We start from the raw sequence: 18161 nt of genomic DNA on the forward strand, positions 1-18161 counted from the left end.
AGTTCAAACGGAGTGATTCCACCCAGAGAATTTCTTGGCAGATTATTAACACTACGTTGGACACTTATTAGATGTTTGACCCACCCATCACCCGAACCTAATACCCTCGCTGTTATAGATTGCTTTATGTCACGGATTCTTCTTTCCACTACCGCATTACCCTCAGGATGGAAGGGACTAGAGTACCGCAATGCAACGCCCAAGCTGGCCATGGCCTCCTTGTAAGCTCGAGAGCTAAACGCAGGACCCTGGTCAGAATGTAGAATGCCGATTGCGTATGTGCCGATAAGGACTCGCAAATCTTTTATAACAGTTCTGGCGTCAGCCGAGCGCTGGGGCCACATCCAAATGAATCTTGTGCAGGAGTCCACTGCGACCATGATATATTTATAGTTACCGTCCCTTTGTAAGGGACCACAGTGGTCCAGGTAAACACACGCTATTGGTTTATCTGAGATCAGAAGGGGCATCTGCGCAGGACGTTTCACTGTTGATACTTTCTTTTTTTGGCATATTTCACAGTCTAGAACATAGTTTCTAGTCTGTTTCCTCATACGCGCCACCAATATCTCTGTTTTAATAAAGATACTGTGGCGGAAACACCTACGTGTGCGGAGGCAAGCCCTTCATGCGCAGATTAGTCCTAACCTATGTTCAATGTTTGGGATTACCCTATCCCCCACTCCAGGGATTTGAGCAAAAGGAACATTGTTTGCATCAGTTCTATATGAGTACTTTACTGGAAAGCCTTTCGGGAGTGTCTTACCACTGTTTTTTACTGAAGCAGTGACAGCCTTCATTGGTTCGCTGTCTATTTTTGTTTTTGAACGAGTGATTGCAGCTACGGAAGCCGTGCAGACGGCTGCCTTTGCGGCTTCATCAGCCAATGAATTCCCTGCAACGTGAACGCCATCACGTTGATGACTCAGTGTATGAATCCCGTGAGTCTTTTGTAGTTCTTTCTGTAAAAGAACTACTTGTTCCCAAAGCATTTTATGCTTTATTGTGCCACCTTTCGCATCTTTGAAACCGTTTTGAACCCAGTCTGACATGTTTAAAATTTGACCTAACATTTCTTCGAAATGTACGGGGCAGTTTGTTGATAATAATGTATGTATCTCTGCTGTGGTCCTTGCAACTTACAGATCATACGTTTCTCTAGACGATGTCAAAGGCACAGTTTTTGGTAAAAGAATGGCTTTCATTCTGCTTAATGTATCAATTCGAATAGAAGAGATATTCAATGAAGGCCAAATTGTTACCTCCTTGTCTGGCTTGCTATTTAGATACAATACTTGCATACAACAAGTGACCCTGGATGTAACACTGACGAGATAGGCCGTTCCTGGCAGCATGCCACAACAGCTGTGGTCACTTAACATAACGTAGCTGCCATTGGAAAGCTGCCTGAAAACAGGTTCTATTTGTGTGGCTGGGGTGCCGTGCAAGTAGTAAGAAAGGTCATTAGATGAACCCTCACAGGCTCCATGTAAATTAATTTCTAGACACAGAAGTGTACTACTTAGCGAGTTTTCACAATTTTCCCACTAAGAAATACTTCTTTGTTATGCCCACTCCAACATCTATGTGTGTAAGGTAAATTCCAGGTTGACTTAATGTCTCCTTTACCCAATCTTTCATACAGGCCCGCTGGTATATGCTGTAGGCAGTATTGAAACTGGAATGTCGTTATTGGTATTGTTATGGTTCCATGTATTATCCATTCAATGACAGGCCTCTCGGAAACTGTCAATGGCAATCTTTCTAGTTTTTCAATGCTCAGCACCGTATAGACTGCTCCTTTTTGTGCCAAAGAGATTTGTTTATCTGTAAGGTTAAAGATAGAAAATAATGACGTTGGGTTGATTAGACGCCAGGGCACGTAGCCTGAACCCAGATTTTGTAATGCCCAGCCTAACTGTACAATAGACCGTAATTGGGACTGGCCATGTTGTAACATTAGCATATCCTGTTCTATTATATCAATAGCAGATGATACAATGCTGTCCAAAGAATACATTCTGGAGGACAGAGTCGTTAACCCATTGTCCACTACAGACAGTGATTTTTCCAAATTAATACGATCAATTTCTCGTATTTTTTCAGCAGTCTCAATTTGCGTTACTTTCCAAGCTTTGTTGTAAGCAGCATATATACCGACGTATATGCAACGTTTTTTATGCTGTTTGCGAGGTCCCAATAAGAAATCCAGCAAGTCAGCACCTTCTTTAAGTAAGGTCAAGTGTTGCTTAATTTCAGGTAGTGTTGATTTCTGTAGCCATTCGAGGCATAGTTTTCCTACACTGTATGTTGTTATTATCCCTGGATGTTGTCTCTGGGAATATCTTAGGTCTGTAAGATAAATGTGGGGAGGGTCAAGAAGGGGCTATATTTAACGACCAAGACCACTCACCCCCTTATAGTAACTATCAAAACACGAAGAAGTGGCCTGGTCAAAAAAACTGTTAGTGTGCCGCAACTGAACTATATCCCCAAGGCCATTAGTAACACTAGAAGTGATGACCCAGGTCTGGTAAAGAAATTCCCATCAGCCCACCCATTTGGTGGAATGTCGTCATGTGGGAGATGTCACCAATCCAAATCTCAGACAGTGCACCTAGTCATGGTGCAGAGATGGATTATCATGATGTAAGTTCCGACCACTGGGCTTCACTGGTGATGCTAATGGGGTGCAGTGCAGTGGAGAAAATAGGAGTGAAAAACGTGAAGATAAAATTGACTCCAAGAACCAAAATTTAATTTTAATCAGTATGGTGCTAGGGTCAATATTAAAAATTGCCAAAGTAGTTTGAAATAATAACTACATATAGGCAAAGTGAGTGGAGGTCGACATGTTTCAGCTGTACTGACTATTGGTCTAAGCTTTCTTCAGGACCATTGGGAAACTGCGACTGCAAATCAAAACGGAAACTTAGTGACTATTCACGCTATATATGTTGGATAAGTCCTACCAGTTCCTCTGAGCCCAGATGAATACTGGAGGGAGTCCAGAACTTTCAGTATCTCCTAAAAAAGAGGCATAAGCGTGAATCAAAAACATGTAGTGTACAACAGAGTTAGGGAAACAAGAACAAGTTGCTAAGCACACAAACAGTGCGGTGGAGACAGTCTCTCCCCGCTAGTAGAACTAATGGTTAGATCCTAACTGTATTTAATCCGTGTATATAATCACGCATATGGGAATAAGCGTAATGACTTACCCAGCATTGTGTGGGAATACGCCTCACCTCAACCGGTACCCACTCGGGAAGAAGGAGACCCCGCTCTAGTTAGGATGGAAATGAAAAGAAGAGCCTCTGAGAAATAGCAGAGGGACTAAAACCAAAGTTATTGACATTCCCAAGATTCTCCTAACAAAACCTAGCTATATACAGAAAAAAGACTCAACCTAATGTAAAACAAATGGCCAGAACTGTGCAGGAAACAGCTAAACAGGGTCTGAGAGTAGAACCACTATTCAGGGAACTCCTTATGGCGTTAAGATGACTTAAAAAAGAGACTAACGATAAAGGAGGGACATCAAAATGTGTTGCCCTACCTGTCCGTCGGTACCTCGACACCAGCGTCCGAGAAGGAATGGAGGTACCGACTCTTGGCGCGCGTGTCTATTTATGTCCGAGCTGATTAGGCAATTAGCTGCAGCTGTGTCGGATATTGTGGAAAACGTCTCGGTGACAAGATGCCCACGCTGTTGTGCGCATGCGCTAAGCATCACGGCTGGAATGCGCATGTGTAGACTAAAAGTTAGTTATTGTTAAACCGCGCATGCGCTAAAGAGTCCGCTAGAGTGAACTACGCAGGCGCTGGTATTAGGTCACTAGCTTTTAATGCCGATCACGGTGCGCATGTGTTCTGAACTGCTCTTTGTTGTAGCGTGCAATATCGGACCGAGACTACCGCCGCAACCATGATAAAAGGAGCGCTACTGGTGAATAACTGCATTAAAATGCAAAAAGCGGCCAAAAAGCAAATATTGTATTAACGCGATGCAGCATCAAGGGCTGAAAAAAACATACACACATGGTCAACTTCGGGTTTGTTATTATCAAGTTGCGCATGCGCTGGAGGACCCAGTTGAAAGAACAGCGCATGTGCTGATCTCAGATCACTAGAGCCAATATAGAAATCAGTGTGCCTAGTGTTAAGACTTCAGACTAGTTTTCGCGTGCAATACTTGACCTAAAATTGGGGCAGATGCTTCTGATGACTACAAGCAATGACCATAATTAGACTAGATGTGCTTGACAAAGCAGATATAGGTGTGGAGCGCTGCACCAAGGACAGAAAGACATGGTTAGTAAGAGATAAAGTATCTGGGATGATAACAGAGATGATTACAGGGTCCCAGTTGAATTAATGTAATAAAGAAATGACAAGAAACCAGGACTTGTTAATTACAGTGATGTCCATGGTATGTCATCATTTAAGCCTTGAATGTGACTCTTCAAAAGGAAAATCCATTTCTGCTCCTTTTTGAACAGAAATTTGGACACGTCATTAATGTGAGATGGAATAAATGGTTGTTCAAGAATGACCCATTCATTTCATCAGCAGTATGTCTTTGATCTAAAAAGTGATTTGTTAGTTTAGTGGCCTGTTTTCGACATCTGACAGTGCTCTTGTGCTCCCCTATTCTTGTTTTGATCTTGCGGGTGGTGTAGCCGACATACCTGAGGGAACAGGGACAGGTTATCATATAGATGACATTGTCAGTATTGCAATTAGTATGTTTTTTGAGTAACCATGTCCTACCCGTCCCTATGTCGACTGTAGTGGTTTTCTCAGTCTGAGGGCAGACACTACATGACCCACAGGGGTAATGGCCAGAGACCGGAGGAAGGTTCCATAGGGTTGTTGAGCTGTCAGTCCTGGTTGTCCTCGGTCTTGTATGGACAAGAGTGTCTCGAAGACTAGGTGCCCTTTTGAATGAAAACAATGGTAACGGAAGTTTTGCATCAGTACTATTCAAAATCCTCCAATGTTTGCGAACCAGTTTTTGAACAGAGTTGGACATTGTGTTGAATGTACTGACAAATGTCAAGCGTTCAATCGGTGGTTTGGATGGGCGTCTTTCAATTAGTGCCTCGCGGTTGTTGTTCGAGGCACGCTTCCATGCTTTGTTCACAAGATGCTTAGGGTAGTGGCGTTCCTCTAGGTGAGTAGCTAGTATGGTTGCATGTTTATTCAATAATTCTCTGGATGAACAATTCCTCCTAACTCGGAGGAACTGGCCCACTGGGAGGTTCTCCCTCAGGGAACGTGGGTGATGACTACTGAATGACAAGAGTGAATTTCTCGCCATGGGTTTGGTAAATAACTCACTCTGAAGACTCCCATCTTCGGGAAAGATAGATAGATCAAGGAAGGGAAGTCTAGCATGACTATACTCAAGTGTGAATTTGAGATAGGGATTGCATCTATTGAGCCATGTATGAAAGGCCTGTACTTCAGGGATAGAGCCTCGCCACACCACCAGGACGTCATCTATATACCTCTTCCATAGCACCAGGTGGTCAAAAAATGGGTTGCTATGGTTGAGGATATGAGTCTGTTCCATTTGGTGTACATAAAGATTTGCCAGACTCGGGGCAAAGACACTCCCCATGGAGGTCCCGGAGATCTGTAGAAACAGTTGTTCTTCAAATTTGAAGTAGTTTTTCTTCATTGCCAGTTCTGCAAGGGATAGAATGAAATTAACTGGGGTTATACTGTCAAGATCTTCCATTGACAGAAGGCCTCTAATTGCATCCAGCGTATCCTGTTGTGGAATACAGGTGTAGAGTGATTCTACATCAAAACTGACCATTAGGTCAGTGTCCACGTTGTATTGTATAGTTGGTAATAGTCTGAGGACATCAGCTGTGTCCTCCAGATACGTGGGCATTTTCTTAACTAGAGGTCTAAGAAAATGATCTACAAAAGTGGAAAGTGGTTCCAAAAGGGAACCAATCCCCGAGATGATGGGATGGCCTGGCGGTGGTCTAGTGGCTTTGTGGATCTTAGGAAGGCAGTAAAAACCAGGAATAGTGGGTTTCTCTGTTACAAGGAATCTGGCTTCCTGGGATGTGATCCACCCTTCCGTGTTTCCTTCATCCACCAAAGTTTTGATTTCGGTAAGTAAACTCTGAGTGGGGTCTGTAGTTAGACGACGATAGAATTTTTCATTATCCAGCTGTCTAAGACATTCCTGACGGTACTGTTCCAAATCCATGATAACAGTGGCTCCCCCTTTGTCCGCCAGTTTTATGATAATGGACGGATCTTGCGAGAGATTTTTGACCGCCTGTTGTTCAAGTTTGGAAAAATTGTGGAACGTACTCCGTTCAGTATTTTGCAGCTGTGAAATATCGTGTCTGACCGCTTGTTCGAAGGTGGTAACAAGGGAAGGAACTTGGTGACTCAAGGGAGTAAAGGTAGAAGGAGGACGTAGTCCTGTGTTGTTGACTATATCATCACCTGATTGAGATTCTTCAGTTCTATCTTTGAAGAAAAAGTGAAGACGCACTTTACGGAAAAACTTTTCAAGTTCCATTCTCAAAAGGAACGGGTCTCCTACATTAGTTGGCACGAAGCCCAGACCTCTCTCCAAGACTGACCGCTCAACTGAAGTAAGGATTCGAGAGCTAAGATTAACAACTAGACTCCTGTCGTCTCTGAGCTGTTGCTCTCTTGAGCTGCTCTCATGCTCCGGGTGTTGGGGAACGTCTGATCGGCTTCCCAGTGGACAGTTTGTGGTCCTTTTCTTCTTCCCCTGTTCTGGCCCCGGCCACGCCCTAAAAAAGGCTGGTTAGGGAAGAACTGAGGAAAAGAAGTGTATGGATTCATTTGTGGCGGGTGTGGTTGAAAACCCCATGGACCCGGTGGCCACCAAGGACCAGGATGTTGGTAATTGCCTGGGTGTTGATTGTACATTGCACCTCTCTGTCGACCACCTCTCTTGAATGGTCGTTGTTGAGACCCACCCCCTCTTTGAGGAGCTCCAGACGTGCTAGGTGCCTCCGAGTCACTGGAGTAGGTATCGGAGCCAGAAGATGAATAGTTGGATCCGTACTGTCTCCCTCTGCTATTGAAGCTGGGGGCTACATAGTTGTCACTGGTATATGGATAAGTTTTCTCCATGGAGAAACGATCTAGATCTTTTTTGAACTTATCCATCTTACTCATCAGGATGTTATCCTTGTAGTCCTTATTTGTCTTATTTGTTTCGTCTAGCCGTTTCTTAAATAATGTGCTACACGCAGCTTTAATTTGACCTTCAAGAACCTGGATTTCTATGAGAATTGCGTCCGCTATTCTCTTAGCTGTGCTGATTACCAATATCAACCAGTCCCGCGTGCAGCGCCACGCAATAAGGGACCAGTCCCGTAGAAAAGCTTTGTCGGTCAAAAAGAGACGTGGTGTGTTTGTGACAATAAGGCCTGTAGGGGCACATTTCCCTCTCAGGTATTGTGCCATGATGGTTCTATGGATAGAGGTGCGTGTGTGTGATTTTTTTAAATTTAGCAGTGTAAGCCAATCATCCTTTACTACACTGGAGGTCTCAGGTAATGAATCTAAAAGGGAGGGGTTGTCATCCAAAATAGTTTTTAACATCTCGTCATCAAACGCCAACCATGCAAAGTCGGCCATTGCCTCAGCAAGGGAGTCTCTAAACAAATATCAGCTAGGTGAGCCTAATCAAGGGATATACCCTAAGAAATATATGATGTATATGAAAAAGACCCGCAACAGAAGTTGCACTAGATACATAAGATAAATGTGGGGAGGGTCAAGAAGGGGCTATATTTAACGACCAAGACCACTCACGCCCTTATAGTAACTATCAAAACACGAAGAAGTGGCCTGGTCAAAAAAACTGTTAGTGTGCCACAACTGAACTATATCCCCAAGGCCATTAGTAACACTAGAAGTGATGACCCAGGTCTGGTAAAGAAATTCCCATCAGCCCACCCATTTGGTGGAATGTCGTCATGTGGGAGATGTCACCAATCCAAATCTCAGACAGTGCACCTAGTCATGGTGCAGAGATGGATTATCATGATGTAAGTTCAGACCACTGGGCTTCACTGGTGATGCTAATGGGGTGCAGTGCAGTGGAGAAAATAGGAGTGAAAAACGTGAAGATAAAATTGACTCCAAGAACCTAAATTTAATTTTAATCAGTATGGTGCTAGGGTCAATATTAAAAATTGTCAAAGTAGTTTGAAATAATACCTACATATAGGCAAAGTGAGTGGAGGTCGACATGTTTCAGCTGTACTGACTATTGGTCTAAGCTTTCTTCAGGACCATTGGGAAACTGCGACTGCAAATCAAAACGGAAACTTAGTGACTATTCACGCTATATATGTTGGATAAGTCCTACCAGTTCCTCTGAGCCCAGATGAATACTGGAGGGAGTCCAGAACTTTCAGTATCTCCTAAAAAAGAGGCATAAGCGTGAATCAAAAACATGTAGTGTACAACAGAGTTAGGAAAACAAGAACAAGTTGCTAAGCACACAAACAGTGCGGTGGAGACAGTCTCTCCCCGCTAGTAGAACTAATGGTTAGATCCTAACTGTATTTAATCCGTGTATATAATCACGCATATGGGAATAAGCGTAATGACTTACCCAGCATTGTGTGGGAATACGCCTCACCTCAACCGGTACCCACTCGGGAAGAAGGAGGCCCCGCTCTAGTTAGGATGGAAATGAAAAGAAGAGCCTCTGAGAAATAGCAGAGGGACTAAAACCAAAGTTATTGACATTCCCAAGATTCTCCTAACAAAACCTAGCTATATACAGAAAAAAGACTCAACCTAATGTAAAACAAATGTCCAGAACTGTGCAGGAAACAGCTAAACAGGGTCTGAGAGTAGAACCACTATTCAGGGAACTCCTTATGGCGTTAAGATGACTTAAAAAAGAGACTAACGATAAAGGAGGGACATCAAAATGTGTTGCCCTACCTGTCCGTCTGGTCTGGCCTGTTCTGTTTGAACCCCTGCGTTTTATCCAGGAATCTATCTTGAGAGTTATTAGTGTTTGTGGGCCAGATCAACCATTTTTTCCAATCAGGATTAGTTCTGTTTTGGTGTAAAACATGGGACACATCTAAACCCTCATCTGTAGTACTATTTTTATCAGGCATAGGCTTTGGTATAGACGGGTTTTTTAAATCTTCTATCTTGGCTAGGCCAAGACAGGTAGTTTGTTGAATGGTGTCATTCAGGAACATTATTTGTTCTGGGATCATGCAGGCTCTGAATAATGATTCTAATCCCTGTACTTGCCAATCTTTTGAACCCCAGATTGTTTTTGTTTCAATGTTATCTTTCCAGAATTCAAAACCAATGTTGACAATTGTTCATAAAATTTTGCAGAATATATCTGTTTTGTATTGGTCAACATATTTTTCATTCCTATCTTATTCACATTTTTTAAATAAAACGTTTCTGGATCTGTGACATTAAACCCTGAGAAGTATGGAAATTTCTCATAAGATGTTTTCGAGCTCCCTTTTGGCGGTGTTGGACAATGTTCCCATTGATTATAAGTTAAAACACTTCTAGGTTTTGCAGATTTATGCAAATAGTGGTGCCCAAAATGATTAAAGCAATACATCTCTTCATAATCAGATGAACCTTCTAAATAATCATGATCTGTAAATTTTGCTGACATTTCTAAATCAGACATCATATTATTAATAGTCTCAAAGTCCCAATCATCAGAGAAACTGCTCAGTGAGACAAAGTCACTTAATGAACCTTGAACTGGTGTGGATACTTCAAGAGTTCAACCGGGCCATAGATGTCATAATCAGTAGGGCCCCATGCTACACCACCAGGTATAGGAATGGATGTGATGTTTACTGATGACAGGTCTCTTTTTTCAACATGAGATGACTTGTGAGGTTTTAGGACCAAGTTGATTTTCTGACTTGCTGTGTCCATTGTACTGTATTTTCCATCAATCATTCTTCCCAAGCTTAAAACCAAAATGAGCCAGAGCAGGAGGAAAAGTACACCTAACACAATCCACAATTCAATGCATGGTGAAATCAGATATATTTCTCCAAGTTGATGAAAGAGTTCTGTTATTTTTTCTTTGAATGTTTTGTTTGCTGGCTTTTCTTCATGTTCACTGGGATCTTCAGAAAAGTCATTGAAATTGATGAAATAGCCAGAGGCAGTTCTGTCAATTGTTGGAATCGCATCAGGATTGTTATTAATCTTTGTAGTTGCTTCTTCCGTTGTCATTTCAGTATAGTCAGAGGCTACATCATTCTAGACTGGTGTTTCTTGACAAACTGTTACAATTTGGGTTTCAAGAGGCACAAGTTCCATGGCTTTGCTGCATAGTCCTTCTTTATTCACTGCAGGCTTATCAAATGTGATTAGTCTCTCAGTTTGAAACTCTTGAATTGTAGCAAGGTTTGGTCTTCTGCTACATCTTGAGAGTCCACTGGGCCTACTAATTATTATTGGCCACATGGTTGTGGTTTAACCAGGTCGATTGATACAACTCTGTTCTCCTTTTTACCAGCAAGGGGCGGTAGTACTACTGATCTTGTTCCGTTGATTGCTAAGACAGGTACTGCTTTTCTGTAAGAAGGCCCAAATTCCTTCTTCACCGCGATCTTTTCTCTGACCAGATCCCCAATCTTTGGAATCCAGACAGGTCTTGCTGGGACAGGTGGTTCTTCTTCAGTGGCCGTTGGCTGTAGCTTTGTGTTACTTAGACTTCTTCTTGTTTCATTTAAGTCCTGTAAAACAGCCAAACGATCTTTGATATCAAAGGTTTATTGTTCCACCACTGAAGTTTGACTATCGAGGTCTTCGATTATCATTCTAGTACCAAACAAAAGTTCAAACGGAGTGATTCCACTCAGAGAATTTCTTGGCAGATTATTAACACTACGTTGGACACTTATTAGATGTTTGACCCACCCATCACCCGAACCTAATACCCTCGCTGTTATAGATTGCTTTATGTCACGGATTCTTCTTTCCACTACCGCATTACCCTCAGGATGGAAGGGACTAGAGTACCGCAATGCAACGCCAAAGCTGGCCATGGCCTCCTTGTAAGCTCGAGAGCTAAACGCAGGACCCTGGTCAGAATGTAGAGTGCCGATTGCGTATGTGCCGATAAGGACTCGCAAATCTTTTATAACAGTTCTGGCGTCAGCCGAGCGCTGGGGCCACATCCAAATGAATCTTGTGCAGGAGTCCACTGCGACCATGATATATTTATAGATACCGTCCCTTTGTAAGGGACCACAGTGGTCCAGGTAAACACACGCTAATGGTTTATCTGAGATCAGAAGGGGCATCTGCGCAGGACGTTTCACTGTTGATACTTTCTTTTTTTGGCATATTTCACAGTCTAGAACATAGTTTCTAGTCTGTTTCCTCATATGCGCCACCAATATCTCTGTTTTAATAAAGATACTGTGGCGGAAACACCTATGTGTGCGGAGGCAAGCCTTTCATGCGCAGATTAGTCCTAACCTATGTTCCATGTTTGGGATTACCCTATCCCCCACTCCAGGGATTTGAGCAAAAGGAACATTGTTTGCATCAGTTCTATATGAGTACTTTACTGGAAAGCCTTTCGGGAGTGTCTTACCACTGTTTTTTACTGAAGCAGTGACAGCCTGCATTGTTTCGCTGTCTATTTTTGTTTTTGAACGAGTGATTGCAGCTACGGAAGCCGTGCGGACGGCTGCCTTTGCGGCTTCATCAGCCAATGAATTCCCTGCAACGTGAACGCCATCCCGTTGATGACTCAGTGTATGAATCCCGTGAGTCTTTTGTAGTTCTTTCTGAAAAGAACTACTTGTTCCCAAAGCATTTTATGCTTTATTGTGCCACCTTTCGCATCTTTGAAACCGTTTTGAACCCAGTTCTGCAAGTATTCATTGTAAGACTGGATGCATTAATACGAATCGCACACTATTAGTGTGGGGAATTCGCAATCGGTATTCTCAAGCGCCATCTTGAAAGCCTGTAGTTCAGCTCGCTGAGCTGTACAGTCTCCGAGTGATTGAGTTTTTGTGACCATAGGTCTGAATTTACCTTCGCGCCAGCGACCTTTTACAATCGCGCACGCAGCACTATAGGCTTGTTTACCCCCAATTGCGGGCTGTGCTGATCCGTCTGTATATATTATACAGCTGTAATGTTCAAGAGGCAGAATTTCGGTCGACAGAGGACATTCGTACTTGTATTGAAGAAATTCTTGTGTTTTGAAGCTAGGGTCAAAAACGTATTCAACGTCTGTTGCAGCAAGAGAATTAACCCATTGTATCTATCGTGGATGTAAAGCTTTAGCATTTGGAATGCTCGCTCTTGTCACTGCCTCTAAGGCAGGTAAAGGGGTAACAACCGAAATGCGTTTTCCCTGTGCGAGGACTCTTTCTTTTGCTATAGCAGTTTGAACCGCTGTCAGAATTTTCTCAGTTGAAGTGAATTTTATTTCAGCTTGTGTGTACAAGTGGGATTTGTAAGCTATTGTTACCGTTTCACCTTCGTTATAGGTCAGGTACGTGAATCCGCATCTTCCTGGGATGACTCGGATTACAAGGTTGTGTACGTTTACGTGTGTTTGCAACTTTGTTTTAGCTAACATGTCTGTTTGTATTGAACGTAAAATTTCTGTGTGTTTCTGAGTCCAATTAGTTTGTTTGAAATCAGGTTTTATTAATTCGTAGAGAGGTTTAACCCTCTCTGCGTAATTCAGAACGTAAGTTCTTCCAAAATTCAGGAAATCTAGAATTGATTGTAAGTTTTTCAGCGTTTTTGGTGCTTGGAGCAGCGCACATTTCTCTAAGAAATTGTCTGCTGGGCTTTTCCCTTCACTTGATAACTCATATCCTAGAAATAGGACAGTGAGGTGGGCAATCCGTGATTTTTTAAAGTTGAATTTGTACCCTTCAGATGCGAACCCAAGTATAATGGTGTTCATTCTTTTCAAGTGCCTGTCCAAATCATCGTCTGTTAGATAGATGTCATTGACATTAGATATTGCCTCATCATCATACATTTGTAGTAACTCTGTTACTCTGGCTGAAAATAATCCTGGGCTATTCTTGAATACCTGGGGAGACGAAAAAATTGCCTCTGGGCCCCCATACTTGAGAAAGCGGTCAAATACCTGCTTTCTGGTGCTATGTTTTGACAGAAGAAACCATTTGAAATATCTAATGTTGTTTTATATTTTTTGCGCACGATGTTATTCATCAGTGCTGCACTGTGTGAATTTTGTACTGCAAATGTTTTGCAACAAGAGTTTAAGTGTCTGTAGTCCAATACTAGACAATATGAATTGATTTGGAGACAGGAAACAAAGGATTGTTCATTTGTGAGGTGCATGTTTCAATCACCCCCTGGTACTCAAGTTGATCAAAGATCTCCCTGACTTGTTTTTTAGCTTCTTGCTTAACAGGTTACTGCATTTGTGCAGTAGTTTGATTTTTTAAATGAATTTTATGGTGAGGGGATTCCTCATCCCATCCTACATGATTTTTATATAATGCAGGGGCTACGGCCACTGCCCATTTTCTTGCATATGTGTATTTTTTATGAATTGGCATATGATTTGAGAAGGCAGGCATAACCCTTTCTTCGCCATGTGGGCACTCCCTAACAAATTCTGGTGGCCAGTCTTTCTCAGCTAGAAGAATATCATAGCCTTTAGATAGCTTCTCCCAAAAGAGAGTTCTTATTTTCCTAGCACTATAACAAAATTATTTCAAACACAAGTTTGGATCGTAGATGACTTCTAAATTCTAGAAATTAATTCTGGAACTGCTACTCAATCTGTTTGAAAGGGAATGCAAATACTAACTATGCCATTGAATAATGGCACAACAGTTTTTTCTAGTTCTATTGAAAAAGCTCACCCCCAATTTTTATAATCTCCTGGAGATTTAGTAAAAAGAGAAAAGTTAACAAGACAAGTATAATATCTTTCAAGTAATCTTCAGCCCAAAATAAATAAAAGAATTAAAAAAAATAATAAACAACTCCTTTTTAAAATACAAGAATTAGAATGTTTGGAAGAATGCACTACTCAGAAAAAAATTGCATACATTTTAAAAGACTAACTATCTAACACTGTAAAATAACTAACAGTATAGTACATTTTACTCCTCCACCTTTACAATATCTTTAATAAAATATTTTTAAAGTAATTGGCTAAAGAGTTTATCACAATTTAAATACAAAAAAATATATTCCCATCCTTCTACGTTTCTGGCCTAACAAAATCAAAAATAGAAGCTATTTGTCCTACCTGAAGTAATCTTCTTTTTTCAAGTGTTGGAGAGATTTTAAAATCCTCTCACTAACTCTCATAGGCAGTCCACAATACATCCACTAAGCCAACCATTACCCACAAATTAGTCATGTGAAAAATGTAAAAAGGCAAAGCCCAAAAATATTTCTTGTAATGAAAAACATATTTTAGAAAAAATAAGAAAAACTGTACATTGAGTATGTAACACAACACCAACCTACATACTACCAAGCCGAGCATCTCAGAAATCTTCCGAATTAATCCACGTAATTCAAGCCATAGAAAAAACCTGAACATTTTAGTTTAAAGAATTCCCCTTAAAACCAGAAAAGGAGTATATGGGGTTGGGGGCGATAGTTTAATAGAGTAGCATGCCCTGCACCTCCCTACTTACAAATCATCCAAGCATCTAGTAGACAAAAATATCACTGGGTTTTAAAAAGGAAACCAGAGTAGAAAATAAAAAAGGTAGGAAGACAAACATTCCGAGAAAAAGTGATGCATCATGATTTTTCAGAAATATTTTTAAAAACACAAAAACACTAAAAAGTAGCTCCCCATCAAAAATTCAGCCACTAGGCGTTTTGTTCGGCCTACCTGTATAGGGATTAAAGCAATCCAAAATACACCAAACACAACAATACTAGCTTTTTGTTGTTCTTGCTAACCTACCTTATACTATCCTTTTAATAAATTAGCCAGTATGACTCGGCACATGTGGTACAGGGGCACTTGTAAGTTATGCTGTCCTATGATTTTGGAGTACTGTTTGGTAGTCAGTACTATATACATATTGTACATGTGTACTTATTCGAAGCATTAACAATATATCCAAATTAATTGACTACTTTCACGTATAGCTTTATGTATATTACAATATCCAGGCATGTCATGATTTAGTTTCAGGTAGTTAGATCAATTTTCATTTTTCTTTGGATCCCTTCCCTCAATGTTTTACCTTGGAGTATATAATTTTGATAAGGTTCTGGTTTATTGGTTTTCATTGCTCAAGTGAGACCATTCACGTTTCACTTCGACTGATTTCTATCATGATATACATGCATGTTGAATGTAATATACTCAGGAGTATTATATTTTAATATCTTATATAAGAATTATGCGCACAGAGGCTGCATGCACCAGACATATTAAGTACTGTGAACCTACCACTATGAGATCTTGGTGATGGGGAAACTATATTCATAATTGGAATTGGAATTGATTATGAATATCATATGTTATTCTAGCCCTGAAGAAGTTCAAGGTGGATGGGCCTTACGGAAAACATGTTGGCTATTGATGTTTCTTATTTAGAGATAATAAAGAACAAAGGTTTTGTAAGACTTAATGAGTACTCCTCTGTGGTGTTCACAGTGATTCTGGAATCAACTTCCCAATGAGGCTTAAAATAAAAATAACACCCTCCCCACCACACACCTTACACAGTGTGGCTTGCTATTTGTAAGGGTAAGACCCAACCCCCACATAAGGGTACTGCTATACAAATGCTACAATGCACAATACAATACCATAGCAATTTATCACATTTTGTCATGATCACTGTTACATTTCAGAAGGTCATTGACCACCAAAGGAATAGATAAAAGCATCCATATAAATTTAATTGTGACTAATCATTGATCGGTTCCACCTCAATACATAACGTTTTTCATTTTTTGATAAGCATGAAGTCTACTTGCATCCCCCTATTAGGGAACATGACTGTGCTCTACAGACTGCCCCTGGTGTTATTGTACCTTTTGAACAAATCTAATCTCTGTTGGAAAATGAAAATGAGATACTTAAAGCCTATTTATAGGAGAACTAGCTAAATGAATTGGTTGTATGTTCCTCCTTTCCGGCTAGGGGCACCTCTGCTTTCGTTCCAAAGATAGATCTTAGACTTTGTATTGATTACAAAGGTTTGCATCAAATTAGGATCGAATGCGTTTTAAAATCTGTACACAAAGCATAAGTATTTAACACACTTGACCTGTGATGTCCTTATTAGCTGTAATATTGAGTGACATCATTTGGGTTGTACAAATCCTCCTGCTATTTTTCACTGTTTTATGGATTCAAGCTTTGCTCATGTTCTGAAACATTTTGTATTAGCCTATCTGGTTGACATTTTGTTTTTGGCCAAACCCATTAATGAACATGAAGAGGATGTGAAAGGGTGTTGTCAAGACTCCAGCAACATCATCGGAATTGTAAACCTGAGAAATCTGAATTTGAGCAGGAGGAGACTGAGCATCTGTGGGTCAGACTGAGAGCTTCAGGTCTCCCTATGGTTCCAAAGAAGGTTTCATTCATTCTTGAATGTCCTTGAGCTCTTGACATTAAAGAAACTCAGAATATCCTCATATTTGTAAATTTTTATTGTTACTTCATTAAAGATTTTGCAAAGACAACTAGTGATGTCACCAATGTTTTAAAGAAAGAAAAAGTGAAAGGAGATTTCTACTTAGATGCTCAAGCAGAAAATGCATTTAATGTGTACAAACAGATTTTCACTCAAGTTCCAATTTTGTACCATCCAAATAATCCAAATAATCCAACTAAGACATTCATAGTAGAGACTGATGCTTCTGAAAGAGCACTGGGGCCTATTAAAAATGCAAGAAACTGATGAATGGGACCATCTGGTATTCTATTTGTCGCCTGCCCTGTCCAAAAGTGAAGGGAATAATTCCTTCCTTGAAAGAAAGCTAATATCTGTGAAGATGGCTTAAACTAAATGGTGACATCTTTAGGAGAGCACTACAGAAGAATTCGAACCGATCTTCATAAAAAATCTTTATTTTGGCCAATATGACCATAAAAGCACAGATAAAATTACAGTACATTTCATTCCACAGAATTTTTCTTTCTAAAAAGTAAAAACAATCATTGCTCTGAAAAAGGGGCATAGTTACTCAAAAAGTGCATGTGCATTACAGTGGTATTACATAAAACACTCTACTATCAAGCATGCTAGCATCAGGGGTCCTCAAATTGACCTATAGATATTGGATCCAATAAAGTGTGTGTACAAAACATTACCAGCATTAAGGCCTTAAGAATTTAAAAAAACAGGGATCATAATGCTAACATCGCGGCCATCACATGCTCACATTAAAAAGTATATACAGATAAAGTTCCAATTTTGTGCCATCCATATAGCACTAGGACATTCATTGTAGAGACTGATGCTTCTGAAAGAGCATCGGGCCATTAAAAATGCAAGAAACTGATGGATGAGACCATCCAGTATTCTATTTGTCGCATGCCTTGTCCAAAAGTGTAGGGAATAATTCCTTTCTTGAAAGAAAGCTAATAACTGTGAAGATGGCTTGAACTAAATGGTGACATCTTTAGGCGAGCACTACAGAACAATTTTAAGTCTGAACAGATCATCAACATATGTAGTATTTAAAAACTAATGCAGGAACAGTGGCAAGCTGGACAAGCATTCTTCTTTGCACATTATGATTTTGCCTTTACCTATATTCCTAGTTCAAAAATGTATTTGGCTGATCCTTTATCTCGTCATTATCCAGAATCATCTCTTCTCTGTTATCAGCACATAATTCCCTCTCATCAGGTGGTTGGAATTGTTGAGTCCATCTTAGAAAGGATTTAGATGGCTCGAGAACTAATGGATCCGAATGAGTTTGAGGATCTTCATCTTAAGACACCCCTTGTACAACAAAATGTTGAATTTCCGTGAACACGTTTTTTTTAATTTCCATCAAAGAAATACAGTTGGGGTGGTATGTATTTCTTATGTTTCCTCTGTCTACCCATAGGGAAGTGAAAACTACATTAGATCTTCTCCACTCTTATTTGTCTTCATGGTTTACTTCATACCACG

The sequence above is a fragment of the Lissotriton vulgaris genome, chromosome 3_1, assembly GCF_964263255.1.
Source record: "Lissotriton vulgaris chromosome 3_1, aLisVul1.2, whole genome shotgun sequence".
Taxonomy (NCBI): domain Eukaryota; kingdom Metazoa; phylum Chordata; class Amphibia; order Caudata; family Salamandridae; genus Lissotriton; species Lissotriton vulgaris.